Source organism: Diadema antillarum, unplaced genomic scaffold, assembly GCF_040938485.1.
Source record: "Diadema antillarum isolate AM-2024a unplaced genomic scaffold, OU_Dant_1.0 scf00000196, whole genome shotgun sequence".
In the NCBI taxonomy this organism is placed as follows: Eukaryota; Metazoa; Echinodermata; class Echinoidea; order Diadematoida; family Diadematidae; genus Diadema; species Diadema antillarum.
This window is the reverse complement of record NW_027271085.1, coordinates 174,300-192,904: the sequence shown is the minus strand read 5'-3', so window position 1 is coordinate 192,904 and position 18,605 is coordinate 174,300.

The following is an 18,605-nucleotide window of genomic DNA, read 5'->3' as shown; positions in this document are numbered from 1 at the left end:
AACAACATGAGTTTCAGAAATCACATCTCTGCTTCCTTTCAGAATAAGCTCTAATGGAATATGAAGAAAGTTGTGAGCATATTATTTGTAGATTGATTATCTCAGGATTTCTTTGTGCAGACAGTGCGCTTTATGACAATTTTTGTGTACATATTTGGAGCTTGAAACATGTGACATGCTATACCCATGCTGTTCAGTGGTCATACGGAAGAAGGCACATTTTGTAAATATAGTTCGTAGTCCTGTATGTAATTATGTCGGCATTACAATGCTCACTGGGAGAAATCTCATTGTGATATATTTGGTACAGTATCACACCAAGAAGATCATAGTCTGTGTAGTTGTATCAGTAATATATACTCTGGTACAGAAATCAGTGAAAATATGACACTAAAGCTTTAGAGGTCCATGCAGACAAAGCTTGGTACAGTCGTACTTCAATTTAGGACTCCGAAAAGCTTGGTTGGCTATTCCAAGGGAAATTTTGAGGATCTACATTTCTTTCCAAATCTTCACGCAAATCCGAAACATTTGTATGCAGTTTTGTATGAGATTCAGAAGTGCGAGGCATCATTTCGTCAGTGGTCCCAGGTTTGTTGTCATCTAAATGTCTAAGAGTTGAATATCAAACTTGTAATACACTTTTTTGGATATCATTGACAAAGTGTGGAATTCCATGATAACATGTGCCATTTCAGAAATCACTTTATCTTTGTTTTCCTTATAGAATAAGCTCTTGTTGAATATGGAGTGAGCAGACGATTTGCATATTTTCAGGTTTTGCTATTCACTTATACATTATACATGTATATATTTGTGTGTGTGTGTGTGTGAGTAGATGTTTATTGTTCGACACAAGAATCAACATTTTGTAATCATACATGTACAGTTAGAGCAGTCTTTTAATTTCATATCTGCATTGCAATGCCCATGGGATAATCCATAAAAAGTCTCCCATCAACATGTACTCTGTAACAACATCAAGAAAATCTCAGTCTGATAACTTCCACGGTAAATCTGACTCTGGTGTGGAAACTGATGAAAGTTTGACTCCATAGCTACAGAGCGTTTAAATACATAGCTTGAATGGGGTATGTAGGAATCCAGAAATTGGTCAACTAGTAGATCAGTTTGACCTAGACATGGCGGCCAGTTTACATAAGGGCTTTCTTCAAATGCAGTAAAAAGGCAAGATAGCATTTGCACACTTGTTAGGGTATTGTGCGTGAAAGCATCAAGAGTGCCACTTTTAGCACGATCAACATAACCACTGTACACTTATTAGAAATACACTGTATAGAATACTAATACAGTTGTATAGATACATAAGTAATTTGTTTTTACAGATAAATACTCTGGAAGACTAAGTTTGTATCATAATGACTGCACCTGTTAATCGCAATATGAAAGTTAGATGCCGAAAGTATATTTATATTGGTATTCTTGTGTAATATCTGGGTCTTCGATGTAAAATATTACCAGTGTAGACATTTTACCTATTTTACCTACCCAGTAATATACACTGCATACATTATTACAGTTCAAATACAAGTCTGATACCAAGTCTTTCTGACAATGGAATGCTATGTTTGTGCCATAATGATTGCACTTCATTGTGCTTGACCTATTTTATGCAGATCATGTATTACATGACATAAAGTATTTTATCTTGGCATTTTGTCCATATGCTATGAATCTAAATGTTGGTAGCATCGAACTGATTAATGTAAAGCATAACCAATGTACACAAATCATTGATATAGGTTATACTGCATAATATGTGTAGTTATCTAGTACAGGTCTATTGGTACATTTGTATTAAGTCTTGATGCCCATAAAATGTGCTGACAAAACACTTATGCATTGTACTTACGAGGTATAATGAAGGGAGTATATATATATTTTTGGCAACATTTTAACATCACAGCATAAAAGAAAAGGTCGGCAAAATTGAAGTATATTGCTGTTTTTGTTATAACTTGGCAAAACAACATATACATGTAGATAAACATAAATTCACCATCGACTTGTAGAAAAATATTAATGCTTTTAGTAACTTACTATACTTCTGTCACCCTCTCTGCAAAGTCTTTGTGAAAAGTAAGATAAAACAAGACAAAGCACAATCTGGCAACAAATGTCAGCTAAGCTTGCAAGAGTACATGTACTTAGTATGTTAACCCAAAAATTATTTGCTGTAGCGATGAATACATGTGCATACCAGTAGTATATAAGTGAAGATGGCTTATTGGTTTCTGAATTTCTGCATAAGTCCAGTCATAATTTTTGATAAAAATGTTTTGGAATACTTTAGATTATACTGCTGTTTCATCAGTATACATTGGAAAGAAGATTTAATTTTTCTTTTTGTACACAAAATGTAACAAAGCATAATCGATGTCTGTTTTATTCTCAAAAAAAAAAAAAGAAGAATAAATCTAAATACTATTTTGACACTGTATTTCATGGTAGATAGCCTCTTTCAGTTTCTGGAGTAATGTGGTGTATAGTCACTTTTCTTGGGATTGCTAATGTTTTATGTGTAATACAAATACATTGTGTGAACTAAAAACACACCCAAGCTGAATATTCCTTAACTCAGAGACTGGAGACATGTCCATTGGAGTACTGTAGTAGTTATGTATGTATACACCTTGATCAGTCTGAAGTAATCATGCTAAAACAATATACTAGAATCAGGAGTCCTATATACACTGTATCAAGTAGCATGAGCTTTAAACCTTTTAGACTCTGGCACATTTTATTCACACAAATCTTCCTGCTCTGAAGCCGGTGTATAGACCTGTGAGGCTAGGATAGAGCCGCCGAATTGCTGTCACACAGCAGCTTGGAATGACCTTTCGATTTCCGGCTCCCAACCTTCCATGCTGCCAGAACACAAAACATCGATATGCAGCATGGCGCATGCAGCGATTGTCCTCCCCTGGCTCCTGCGGCTCTCCTTCAAGATTATAAGCATCGACCCACATTGCTCTTTGAAGAAGTAAGCACACTTCATCCATAATGAGCTGGAAAACCTACAAAAATTGCAAATTGGAGAAGGAGAATGTTTGTGTGTGTGTGTGTGTGTGTGTGTGTGAAGGATATGCAAATATGATATAGTGAAACTCAAATCCTCCACAACAAAATCATAAAAACTCGTGGCGCATTGAATGCTGTTAACATCCAGTCAGAAAAATTATGAATATCCTTGAACCTTCAAAATTAAAATGAAAATTAAGTCATGACTGTATTTGTGAACTGTTATTTTCGGTAAGGTTTACATTTCACAAATTTCGTGAATCACAATTGAATTACGTTTTCAAGCAAAAATGCACGTTGCGTTGAAGGTATTACTGCATTAACGATACAATTGGTGTCAATTTGCTAAAACAATATCTTGAAGAAAAAAAAAAGTCTGATCTCCCCATTCGCAAAAATATAAGATTGTACAGTAAGTAGCCGATACTAAAGTTTATTACAACTGATTCATTGCAGGTGTGATAGATAGTGTCCATATTATATGCACTACAGTAACACCTCTCACATTTTTCACTAAAACACTTGTGATTTTATAAGATATGCCAAACACTTGTGATCTTGATAAGATCTTCCAAACATTCTACTTACGGGGTGCTCTGTTAAGCATGCTTCGGGTGTCTTGCCACAACACAACCGCTCTGTGTCTGTTGGCATTTCGACGCAGTTTCTGCATTTGCACCATGGAAGGTCCTGTGAAGGTGGATCTCCCCCAGGTGGTGAAGACGGTTGCATGACATCAAACATCAATCCTGGTCTCCGTTCCAAAGTTTTGAGCAGGATGTCTTCTATTTGTTCCCGAGACATGTTCTTGATATCATTCTGAAAATCAAAAAATGACATCGGTATCCTTGCTGTCAACATCATGTAATACAGTGTAGTTGTACAAGCAATGTGCATCTGATAAATCCTTGACAGCATACCAGTACTTGAATACATACATGTATACCTAATTGAATGTTGTTATTTTAACTGTAATTGTTGCTAAGGAGAATAGTACAGTGTAGGCCCTATGCTTTTGCAATAATTCATGGTTATTCCAAGAGGTCCGGAAACAAAATACATCATTTCAATGTGTAATAATAGTTTCACATCATATCAAAGTGAAACAAGTTTCATAAACTGGTATGTAACAAGCTTGTAACAAATGTATCGAGTGTTTATTTGGATGAATGGCAAAATTGTGCTAAGAGTAATTATTGGGAACCTGAGCATATTCAATGCACTTTTGACCACTGCCCTTGACCCAATGGCCCACAATTCGTCACAAAGCACATTCATTTTCATGACAATACTTTGAGATACAGTGGACTCTTGTTATAACATGTTATAACATAGCCACAGGAAAGACAGTTTTCTTTTGTTATACTTGTATACTAAATTTTTGTTATAACTGAGAAAAAGCACAATGGAAGAAAAAAAAAAAAACACACCAGAAAATATCGTGACCATAAGTCTCACGTCATTGTATATGTAACAGGAATTTTGACAAGTCTGTTCGCTAAATGGAAGTGCACTGTACTATCAAAATGTTGGGAAAATTGTGACATTTGAACATTTCCCTTGAACTTTGACACCATGGCCGAACTATATACAGAATGCAGACATGCATTTATATAGGAGGCTACCCAGTTTTATGATTTTTGTTTGTTAATTTATTTATTTTATTTATTTATTTATTTTTTGGTCATTGAGTATTACAAACTTCCACGATATTGTCAAAAGAGTAATTTGAGTACCGGTATTAGGCAACTTCATTTGGTAAATGTCCAATTTGAGCATTTCAAACTGACCACAAAGGCTTTCACCATTGGCCGTTTGAACATAATTGTTAAATTCACGAAGAATCACTAACAAGCAGTATGTACATGCATGTTATGGATTATTGCTTTAGCTTCCATGATGATATTTTGAGTCAATTACCAGAACTTGGTAAGTATGGTTGGTCCTTCTACTCATCGACAGCCTGATTTTATCTGCCTGATAAGAATCACGTATAAACTTGGCCTACGTGATTGAGAAAATGCAGCACTATCAAATATTATTGTTCCCATTTCAATTCGATGTTTCAATGCACTGCTCCCTTTTTAGATAGACCGCTTTTCTTTTCTTTCTTTTTTTTTTTGGTAATGACAAAGCACACAAACAGAGTTGTATTGGACATCGTGTTGAATGATTTTTTTTTTGAAAAATGCATTGGCATTACATTACAATTCGGTTAAAATTTTCATTCGAAATTATGTCCTTGATTTAAACCATCAATGAACAATGAATCTCCGTTGTCACCACACATCCTCAGCGACAGTCAAAGCCAATACATTACTAGTATGTGGTCTGCGCGCGGTGCAGTGCTTACAAACTAAAGCGTTAGCTGTGCGCCAAAAAACTAAAGGGTGGTTGATGTGTAAATCTGTTAGAGTTGCCATGTGGAGAAAAGGGGGAAAACAATATTTCCAGTTGATTTTTGCTAGTGACATCCGGGCGAAAAATTTCCCTGACAATCTTATCTGTGGCCCGTTCATAATCATTGTAAGTTGGCAATCCACTGGTATGGCAACAATACGCAACAGGCAATCAAAATCAAGAATTCCATGGAGCGGAAGTTATACCATTGTGCCAGATGGCAAAGTTACCATATGATAAGTTTCAAGAAAATACCTTCTGAATTTGCTTCTATGGGAGAAACAGTTAAATTTCTATATGGTCAGCATTAGGGCTGTGAAATGTGGAGTTTCACAGGTAGGTTGAGTTTGGTGCTAGGAATCAAGGATTCGCAGTAAAATTCTAACGCTAGGCTCTAACGTTACTGTTGATAAAGCCTATAAGCCTATAAGAGGATAGAATCTGTTTCGCTTATCGTATAGATAGGTCTAACGTCATACCTCTTAGCCCATAGATATTTCTTACCGAGTACCAGTATTATTAGTAACTTGATAGAACAATTGTGGCAGGAGGAAATGTTATGGAACCAATACCATAGATGATCTCTACTTTCAATTGGTTTCAAACAAGAAATTCATCAAGAGAGGGGTTTTTGATACAATCTCTCCCCATCCTTTTTTCTTTCTTTTTTTTGATACATCGATAATGATACGGACTAGACATAACATGCCCTAACGTTACGACTACGTTGGAGGTGAACGTTCGTGTTTCTCGCTGCAGAAGGGTATCATGAGCGAAAAAAAAAAAAATAATGAACTAGAAAGCAAGTTTGAGAGTCTAGTACGTCTGAGAGCGCAGACCTCCGCCAAGCATGCAACTAATTTCCGCCACTGATCTTGTTCTTCAATGATTTCCACCCATTGTGTGCCGACAGTCGCCAGATTTCCCAATGTAGAAGCCTTTGTTACGCCATAAACCCTCAGCTGCGCGGCGCGCCTCGCCCTAGCAGAAACCAAACTAGAGCACGCACTGTAGCGCGCGCATGCAAACCATTGTGCTCGTACCTTGAACTCCCAAGTTCATTGACCCTATCTGCAAAAATATCAAAAAGCCTTCATACATTGCCCCCAATTTCTCGGATCACTACCAAAATCTGATAATCTCTTACTTGTCTCATTCTTAACCTCTCCTGTAAGTTTCAGGCAAATCCGTACAAAACTTTTTGAGTTATTTTGCGCACGGACAAACACACAAACCAACGGTAACGAAAACATAACCTCCTCCCTTGGTGGAGGTAATAATCCCAAACTGAATGTGCCATATACTACAGCATGGCCGGCGGAGCCATGGGGACCGTGGGGGGCTCGGCCCCCCCCCCCCCCCCCCACGCTTTTTGTGCTTCAAATACAGAAAAACGTAATAAGGTTCAATCACTTTGGGCCCCACACTTTTTTTTAAACCCAGAAGTACGTAAGTCACACTAAATAGAAATAGATAGAGATCTTGAAGTGTGAGCGCGGTAAGGTAATATTTTTACCTTTTCAGCTGAAGAAACCCGGAAATGGAAGGGATGAGATGAGCTGACCAAGGCTTTTTTTTTTCCTTGTTAGCTCATGAAACCCGGAAGTGGGCCCCCACACTTCTGAAAACGTTCCGCCGGCCCTGTACAGTATCTACTGAAATACAGTCCTAAATTCATGTTTCATGTAGGCTCTAGCTAGCTCACCTTCAACTTTTCAGTTCTCGCTTGTCTCAGACGAGCGATCCGGTCTCCATCTGCCTTCATCCCCTTTAGGTGTTTACCTGGTACTGGCCGTCCCTCTGTTGATGCGCCGGCGCTTGGTCTGCTCCTTTTACGACCCCTATTACTAGTACTCGGTACCCGGGTGGTGGAGCGGCTTGTCGACCCACGTCCTCTATTAGATCTACCGCCGCGTCCGCGTCCTCGCCCGCGTCCTCGTCCGCGGCGGGAAGACGCCGCCGGCGTCCTGTTCTCTGAAGCGTCGCTATCTGATGGAGATTCTGGACGACCTCCTGCATTACGTTTCCGTTTTCTCTTAGTTGAAGCTCTTGTCTCGGCCGCTCCTTCCGAGCTCGGGCCCGGAGCTAGGGCAGGCGGCGATGCGTCAGGAGAATCGGGACTTGTTCCCTATGATTATGATTCAGAAAACAAGATGCAGTTGTAATATCATGATGACTTCTAGATAGCCATTGCTCGTTCGCATGGCCTATGCCCTATACATTCGTACGGCGTAATATTACCATAGGCTCTTATGAAAAAAAATATATATATAGGGCCTATTGTACACGTTTTGTATTATTTAGGCCTAGAACTAGAACTCTTTTCACTCTTTTAACTAGGTAGCAATATAAATCGTTTTATTACCACAAGCACAGAGGAAATTTCCAAATCAACTTTGCCTGAATTTGTTTGTCATGCCGAATAAAGCCACTATTTGTCAGTGTTGCTAAAGCCTTAAAAATGTATATTACATCAACGAAAAAGAAAGTGTTCCCTCCAGAACGACACAGAAATATCAAATAAGCAGATAATCATTTGTATTGTCTGCGAGTGCGGCATTACTCTAACATCGCCGAGGTGCATGTACTTCACCTGATCCAAATAAAGCCAATCCCTTCTCACCACAGGCCTCAGATGGGATATGATGCAATCGGATAAGAAACGGGAAGATATGGTATAATTTGCCACATGGTAAGACATGACATAAGTATACACGTATATCTAAATATATATATCTATAAATAAATATCTAAATTTTCAACCAAAAAATGACCAAGTTAACAATAATATGTTCTCATAATTTCTTACGAGTATTTTGAACTAATTGCCTATACGGAAAACAAAAACACTTCAGCCGTGTAAAGTATAAAGCTTGTAAAAAAAAAGAAGGGTTATCTCGGTATATACCTCTACTATTAGCAAAAAAAAAAAATAACAAACGAGCAAATCTTTCAAGAATGTCGTATGTAACAAACATAAAAATTGTGAGGGTATTTATTATCATCAACTCGCTCCGTGCTGTGAATATTCGTTGTACGGACTGACCGAAATGTGAAAAAAAAGAGGGGGCATTTCAAAATGTCATATCTTCTTCAGTTTTTTCCAATTTTTGTCACTTTTGTACTGCTTTTGTATATTATCACGGAAGGTAATAGTTTTATTTGGATGGATTTCCTGTGAATTAAACGATTCAATTTCCTAATTTCAATGCAGGCCGGCGGCCATTTACTGCAGCCATTGACTGCTAATCGAACTGCTGTACAATCTCAATCGGATACTGGATAGATTTCGTGGTATCCGAGGTGATGATTTCTGCCTCCGTTTCATTATCTCCTTTTCATGGGTCATACAGAGTAACACTCGTTTTCAAGACCCCATCATGTCATTCAGAATCGTACTTTATGCCAAAATGTGAAATAAACCTTATCCTTCAAATTCCAGTTTATGTTATAGTGAAAGTATACAGGTATATAGCGGGTGTTCTGAAAATTCATCGCTCTCTGTCTTTCTCTCTCCCTCTGTCGCCTGGCTCTTGTTAACAGATATGCCCTTACGTAGTCCCTATATTAGGCATATCAGCATCTATAATCTAGTTCATCCATCCGTATCTGGGGTTTCAGATTGTCCATCACAGTGCAGCTACGATTGTATATAAATATATATAGTATGTATATGTAAATATACATGTATGTAAGTATATACACTGATATATATATATATATATATATATATATATATATTATATGATACAATATTCTTGCGGTAATTACAATAGCCTCAATGTCAATGACGATGGTATTATAACATTTACTTCGTAACCAAAAAGAATGGTAAAAAAAAGGCCTATATAATATAGCGAGAGGGTATAACGTACACGGAGCGAAGAGATCCAAAAGTGCTCCATGAGCATCACCACACCCATAATATGCACAAACAGGCACTATAGGTAATTGCATATATATATATATTATATATATATATATATATATATATATATATATATATATATAGGCCGCATATTAGCTTAGAGGTACTGTCGTAGATCCATGATGCAAGTCTGCAATCATTATCTCCTTGTTGTAATATATATAGTTATATCATAACGATCGAGAGTTTTTGAGCATTGTCTTCCAGCAATGATACTGATGTATGGCACAGAGGTGGTCTCTGGTCTGAATATTGAATATTTCGTTATTATACACCGGATAGGTATTACACGAATGATGAAGGGAGATCTCGCTCTACGTACTCGATATTATCATAGCAGGTCACGTCGTCGCGTGGGAATTATCTAGATTTTAGAGGTTTATGTGATTTCCAACCGCGACACTGCCACACGCCCATGAACGGAACTTTTTTAGGAGAGTGATAATCTGTAGAGCTTGCGCTAAATTGTTATCAAGATAAAAACAGCAGCAACAGTTGTACACACCTAACACCTCCTGACAATAATACTATTATATATCAAAGGCAATTTGATACAAATCGCCCAGAACATAAAAACATCTGAGAACTAACACTAGTAACAGTATCATTACTATTATTGTCTGATTCTACAGCTTCGATTTGAGCTTCCGGTACCTATATCTATTTCAAACACCAGTGATTATTACTTACTTCTGGACCCCAGTATCGCTGATATGCAGCATCCAAATCAGTCCCATCGTCAGAGTCGTAAGAAAGTTCCATTTGTCTCGTATTTGCCGGAAGTGAGAGGGAACGTTGTACACTTGAATTAATTTCACCGACTCGATATCAAGATTCGTCTCGTATATACGTTGACTTACTTTGGAGGCTTTGAACTCTAATGCTAACTGTCATCTGCACTGCCCTCACGACAGCTCGCCTGGTAAAAGACAATAGATCGGTAACGCGCTATATAGGCCTACCGTATTGGATAAATAAACTCTCTAGTCTTCAACCAGCTCTTGATGACAAAGAAGTCAGATATAGCTAAGAGTGGTTGAGATAAATCATGAAAAATAAGATAACTATTAACATGGTATACACATTAAAACAAAAGAAATCTGAAAAATATATGAAAATTAATGAAAATAGAAGAATTGAAATGACACTGACCACAGAATGACAAACAAATTTCTGGTATTGGTCTTCAGCATAAGACCACGCTGCCTCCACAGCTGCAGTTGCACCAATTATCGGGAAGTGGCCCATCCCGGCCATGGAGGCACCTCCCTGCTCATACGAAAGACCCCCGTTTGCTTTATACATGGGGCTATATTCGTCTTGTTTTTGAAGTGAGTTCGATGGTTGCATCACAGAGCTACAAACAAAGTGGCTTCGTGCTTCCATCACAAACGAGGACTAAGTAAGACCCTATCTATGATGAAAGGGGCAGGAATCATCTCCTGAAGGAGGGAGATCTAAATCGGTGGAACGAGTGCAGGAACATGCCTATCATTATATTGCGCATCATGATTGCGTGGATACCCGTGCATATAGGCCCTTTATACATTAGGTAAATTTACGTGCTTGAAGATCATGGGGAACATTATCACATCTCAAACAGGGTGTATGTAAACATATTGGAGCCAAGGTTCCTGCGCTATAAATCGGCCAGTATATACATTATAATGATACTCATGATTACCGATATCCTCGATAGCATGATTTTTTTTCCAAGTTATACACTCTAAATTCGTTGGATTAAAAAGTAATCTAATAAGACCATGAGGAGGGATAAATCCACATAAGATTACAATTTTTAGTCTAATATAAATATTGATTTAGAAATTAAATCCATTAGATCTTATTTGGATTTAATTGTCCCTCCTCCGGCCTGGTCCATTAGTTTACTTTCTAATCAACGAATTTAGAGTGTATATATAGGCCCTATAGGCAAATTCCGGCAGTCGTATATACAGATAGCGAAAAAGAAAGGTATATATCCATACATATAGGCCCTAAAAAAATCTGAGGTATAGAACTGCAATGTGTATTATTTTAGTGGACTTTAGGAGTGCAGACGGTATCCATTTCTTCCTCTCGCGAATACTTTCTACAATGATACCCCAGAGTGGTATAGAGCCAAGCCCCTACTAACTGGTCTTTGCCGCACGCTATATGAAAAATATTGTTGTTTATGGCATTACATTGACAGCATGCACACGTGATGTTACACAAGACCCCGCTGCACATACAGTCGTGCTTGTAGTAGAAATTGACGTCCTATGTAAGTAGATGATGGCTGCCTGAATGTAATACTCAGTACCATGCCCATAAGATAATCCACCGCGCTGCTCTGACGAAAGGGGTACTGGGCGAGCTCGCGTAGTACAACGTACATTGTACCTCCTTGCTCTGACCAGCGAAGTCATCTCACTCTGCTCCGATAGACCCTCTTGCGTAATATCCCTCGTCATGTACTTCTTCAAGTCAGACAACCGTGCACGCTGACCCAAAATACTCATACAAATGCAGAGGGGTAGGGGAGGGGGACATGATGCGAGAGAAGGAGAGGGAGAGGAAGAGAACGTGAAGGAACGCAGGGCCAGGAGAACACACACGACTCTGGGCGAAACACTTCGCTGGATCTATTTTATGCCTCAGTGCTCTCACGTGTTTCCAGGGACCTCGCGTGTTTACTGGGTGCGGTAAGAGCGAGGCAACCAAACCATCTCCCTGACCACCGTCGCTCTTACATTGCTTGTGCATCTCTTTTGTACACGGCCTATGGGTCTTGCTGCCGGTGGTACAAACATCATATACAGTTCCCTCCCGACCGACTAGTGTCATTGTCTGCGAACTAAAGGACCTCCCGGATTTCAGTAACCCAACAGGATGAAATTTTGTCACTTTTGGAAGCCCTTGGTGACAAAAATTTGTGGAAAAAAAAAATCTGTAAAGAAAAAAATGAATGAAAATTTCAGTCTGGTAGCCAAATCGTTATTTGGTGATTTTTGATTTTTGATTTTTTTTTTTTTGCTGATTTCAAGAACATGAAAGATATCACAAACAAATGAAAAGGAATTTTCATTTCCCCAAAGTTCTCCTACAATTGCAATTATTTCCTGTACAAGTTTTTCGTCAATCAACTCACACCTATATAAACTTCTACTGGGTATTAGCCATTCACATTGCACGGTATGCTTATTTGCCTCGAGCGTGTGTGCAGGTATGCACTACACTGGCTGCACCGAGATCGCAGGACTCGTGCGATGCAATCCTGCAATTGATAACAAGACGTATTACCGGTGTTGAAAAGTATACAAAATAATTCATGTTTGGGAGTGCAATGGACAGAATATGTCCGAGTGAGGCGAAAGATAAAATAATGATACACTGAACTCGGCTGTGCCTCATTGAACCAAATGAAATAGTCCGTTCTTAGCAGTAAGCACGAATGAAAAATATTTGTGTTTCATAATAATGTAAATCACCTAATAAAGTAGATCCTTGTCATGTTATGTTATGAATTTAGAAAAATCTCACCTCCCTGCACGGATACAAGATTGCATGGTACATTACGCATCGTACTAGTCAATGATGACGTCATAGTCAAATGGGATCATGCACAATGAATGAAACGAATTCAATGTCAAACAACTTACTACCAGTACTCAGTAATCAAATGAAAAGGATCTACACTAGTATTGATGAGCGGTCATAAGTCAATACGTATTATTTTTACGTGAAATTGAAGCCTGTGTAACTACACTTTTCCAAATTTGGCGAGTTTTAATGATTTTGTAAGTTTTTCGTTGTTTTTGGTGATTTCTGGAGATTTTTACATAAATTATGCCCGGCCTTTTGGTCATTTTATTTCTCATTTTTGTTCTGTTGGGACTTAGTAACGCAGTGGCGAGCTGCCCATTTCAATTTCTTGTTTATATCATATGGACCTAGGTCCATGTTTATACAGGCTTTCTTCTATAACTGCTAAATGATCTAATGTATGTCTAGAGAAGCTAGCCATCATCATCTTTCTACGCGTTTCTGCCATAATTCATTCCGTCTACAGTGCTGGGCCACGTTTTTGGCATAATTGTCGACTCTTCGGCATGTAAATATAGGCCCATTGGGCATAGTTTGTTGCTGCTGTATTTTTAGCATGGACTTTTAGCGTAATTCGAGCATATTGTCATAAATGCATGCCTTTCTGAAAGGATCTTCTCTCTCTCTCTCTCTCTCTCTCTCTGTTTCGTTGTTACACGTTTTGTAGGCCTATTTGTTATTTTCCCCCTCTGTGATCTCTCTGCGTCGTAACCGATTTCTTCTTTTTTTCCACAAAATTGATGACAAGATTAGTGAAGCCATTTGTTTTTTGTTGGAAAGTTTGCCAGTTAGTAACGAAAACATTTTCTTCCTTTCTTATTGCTAATAGGATGCAACATTATTTTACCACATTAATGCCGCCCCTAGCACCTTGCTACACGGAGGCCTATATCTCACGGAGATCCGTCACAGCCGTGGCCTAGCACCGGGCGCCCCCGATGTCCGTTATAGCCCCCCCCCCCCCCTCCCGCAATCCCCAATGCATTGTTTTTCAGCATATTGCCTCGACAATGTCACGACCCCCAGCATATTTTATGTACTGTATATTGTTTTTCTTCGTAGGGTGAATTGGAAAAGTCGCTTCTTTGGATACAGATGATCTCGCCAATACGTCATCCAAGAGAATGCACTTTGTATTGGATATTCTTATTCAGATTTTGACTGATATACTACTGTAACACATTACCACGAAATAATTCAAGAAATGTATTCAGCTGAAGATTTTGCCAGCAAGCACGCACACATACACATTCTCAAACCAACGTTCTTTAGTTTCTTTTCATTTCAGTTGTATGAGATTTATTTATGCTGATTGAAATACAGTAGAGCACAGTATATATACATGTATATACATGTGTATACATGTGTATATATATGTAACATATTATGCTAGTGTGAACAAGCTCTTTTTCAATTTTTTTTTCACATTTTCCCCTCATAAACTTCACACACAAACACACACACACACAATAACAACAGTGTCTTGTGTTGTGTCTTCATGGGAAATCAGCCCCTTGGGGAAATGTGTCAGCTGGTTCACAGTTTTTTTTTTTTTCTTTTTAGACTAGGCCTTCTGAACAATCTACATGTTGCAGTACTTGTCAAGAAAAAAAAAGGAAATACATTGAAGGCATTAGAATTCATCGAATATTTTCAACACTTCAGAAAATGAACATCCATATTTCACGACCCACCACTGATATATATAATCGCAACTGCATGCAGTTGTCAATAACCTAAAAATGTACTACATGCCGGGCGTATACGATGTAAAAAACAAAACAAAAACAAAACAAAACGAAACAGAGAAAATGCTGTCAGCTCGTACATCGCAACTGCACACAAAGATACAATGGAAACTAAATACATACAAAATAACTAATATACCAAGCTGATTTCTCCGGTCACAATGAATTTATTTGCTTTATTCTGTATTGTTAATTGACTCCGGATATAACAAAATACAATGTATCTGATAATAAAGAACAGAATGTCTTGGTCCCATGGATGTTGTTATACATGATGTGCCGAGTTTCCACTGTATATGTGCACACCCAGACTTACGTACAAGAGGGCAGAATAAATACTCCCAAAGGCATATTGTGATTTAGAAGATATTATTCTCATTTCAAATTTCGCTAAAAATCATGCTACAAATAAGTTTTATTACAAGTATTCAAATGATTAAAAGGACTTGAATAAGTAAAAAAAAAACAAACAAAAACGGGAACATTGGCTAGTCTCTCTCGTGAAGTGAAAAGATACAACGTATTCTAGATTACATAAATAAACTCCAATTGTGACGAGTATTGAGAGTAGAGTGGAGCTTTGCAGCAGATATAGAAGTGGTCAATCTTTACTGAGTGTGTACAACAATACTATATTACCATGATGGGTTTCATGATGATGACTGGCGGGGGAGGGAACATACCGAATGTTCCACCCGAAGGATTTGATATGCTATTGAGGTAGGTTATAAGTTCCGAGCCGAAGTCGAGGGACTTACAGCCTCTCGAAATAGCACCTCAAACCCTGAGGTAGGAACGCTTGGTACATGTTCCCTGACAACAAAAGTCATCATCTGCTATTATATGGGTTAGTCAAATACGTCATCGTCAACCACAAGCACAACGCACTCGCTCGCTCGCTCGCATGTTGCAGAGCCAAATTCACTGTGTGCGCGCGGTCCTATGCCTTCTGTCATTTGTTCTGTGAAAATATTTTACCATGGGATAACATTATAAAAATTTTCGCCAATGGGCGAACTTAACGAATGTGCCTCCAATCACTAACCGGTATTTGACTAACCCATTTATTATCACATGAATGTTTGCTGTTGTTCTTTTTTTTTTTTTTTTTTGGATAACCAACAGCTTGCAATGAGTCTTTTGTGGTAACTAGGAAGTACTGTACTGAATATGCTAGTCCCAGCAAAACCTGTACAACTCAGTACATGTACATTTGGTTCCGTGTCCAGACTTCTTCCATAACATTTGAAGACAGTACTTGTTTACCTCATTCTAATTTGAACAGAAGATACACACACACACACACACAAAAGAGCAGAATTGATGTGTTCTGTTGGTTATTAAGAGATGATAATACACATGCAGGCCCACTGTACATTTGCAACGCATGTGCAGTTGTTCGACGCATATACCATGTCTCAAGCTTGCTTTTTGCATTTTGTTTCTCATTTTTCAATGGATGAACCAATTTATTGTTGAAATGTTGGATGAATGTAACACTTTCTCCAAATTTAGAGTTTGCATAACTTGGTGAAAGGGATCTACAACATAATGGATACTTATTATATTCTCATTACTTTGTACCAAACTATTTTTCACAGGCAAAAAAAAAAATAATAATAAATCTAAATGTCTGGTGGTACAGTATTCACCACATTACATTTGATAATACATTGTAGAATAAATGGAATGAAAAAAAAAAAAAATCAACCAAAAGCAGGTAACAGTACCCGTTTTTCTGAGATATACAGTCCATCGTGGATAATACAGACTTAGAGGGGAAATCCAGTCGAAATGTAAGTCAGTCTGACAAGAAAGATTTAAACTTTATGCATTCACACTAGATCGAATTAGGATGAAAAAAAAATAGAGTTCTAAGTTAAAACATTTCAAAGTTTTGCAATTTTTGAGGGAAACGGTTCTTGAACAGTCAATATGAATATGCAAATGGAAAGGTGAGTGTGTCATTCCTGCACATAAAATGTTGAAATTTCCTGTTTTTCATTCAAATGCACTTATTCCCGAGGCTCAAATCCTCATATATCTAAGTGATCACTATTCTGAAGTTATTCAACCAGAAATAATGCCATGTTTCAGACTTCAATGACCGAAACATTGAATTTTCATGTGTGTGTGTGTGTGTGTGTGTTTTGTACTTGATTGCTGCAAAATTATGAGGGTATGACATTGTTAGCTCATTCACTTGCATAGGCATACCCACTGTACAAGAATTGTTTTGGAGAAATAATGAAAATTTCAAATTTTCATAACTTCTGTATTTTTCATCTGATATCAATCAAATTTTTACTGTTGAACTCATAAAATTGTACTCTTTTGGACTCTATAAAAATCATTCAGTTTCTTGCTTGATAAGTGAGATACAAACCATGTATTTATCCTCTTGTCAACAGACATAATCAGGAAAAAGTTAACTTCAATCAATTCAACCAGGTTCTCATCACTTTTTCTTCACTGATATATGTGACACATTTTTCTTTTCTTTGTCTTTCTTCGAGGGGTGAGAAAAATTAATGATTGCTGGCAGATGAGCATGAGATCAGCTGCTTTGGAGTGACACTCTCATCACAGGTGTGACACTTATATTAGTAGGTCTGATAAAACTGCCAAGATTTGATGTGTAGACAACTCAACTGAAAATTCATACATGGACTCATATCATACAAACATAAAAGGCCTATAAGGGTGTGGGTTGGAATTGTAACGTTCCATGAAAAAAAAAAAGATAATAAATCCATAATTAGCTTCATACAATGACCAAAGACTTCCCATTAACAAACATTGACATGGGGGTGACATATTTTTTTAAGAGTGATAAAGGTGAACAAAGTGAGATCTTTTTTTCCTCCTCACCAAAACTCTTGATATGATGCACTGGTGTGGAGTAAATCATACCCAGCAATTATGTCAACTTTCTCCAAGGAAATGGGGTTGTTGCTGTGCAATGTACCCTTTGACATTACACAAGGGGGGCTATGTCATATTTTTCTGACCAACAGCTAAGAGGGCCAAAATGTGAATAGTTCAAATCAATATTGCCCCTTGTATTTTACCCATAATGACCAGAACATTGCTGTATGGGTCACAGCTAAAATATTGGTCCCAAGTTAATAAGTTAATCATGATATTACAATTGTACTCTGTACTATGTATGAAAGATGTCAGCAAGTGCCTACCCAGGATGGAAGCGCAAAAACATGTATGCACATGTACGATTAAATGAAGACTCTTCTGGTAACTACTTGGCACTATCTGAAGTTCATTTGGATACGTTTTCAACAATGCCCAGTCAAGCTGAAAAGATATGTACAGACATGTAGCAGCCGCAGATGAAGATGGTGGTCACGATGTATTGAGTAGGGTAAGAGCTGTAGAAAACAAACAGACAGTTGTATACAGCAAAAATTACTTTCCTGTGGGATAAAAATACTGTAGAGTTAAATCCATTTTTAGCATTGTAAAACAAAGGTATCTGCAATATCCCAAAGCACATCTACAATGGTCACTTTCAATATTGAATAGACAACTGTAAACAGCTTTTTACAATAACGATGTTCCAATTTGGTATTTATTGTTTTCAAAAATATACCTGTGAGTCTCTGTGTCTTTCTTTTGATCCATACATGTTTTTAAAATGAGTATGGTGTATAAATATCAAGATTTCCACATGTCATCATCCCCCTACACATACACACATTTACATTGGTATATCTCACCACTTGCCATATGTGTGGTACGTAAGTGTGCATCTGTAAGCTATTGGAATGGGTTGGGTACATAATATCTGTAGAGTGTAGTGGAAGATAGTCATAAGAAGATAAAACAAGTGAGTCAGTAAACATACAATAAGTCCTGAATAAGTCTTTCCTACGAAATAATGA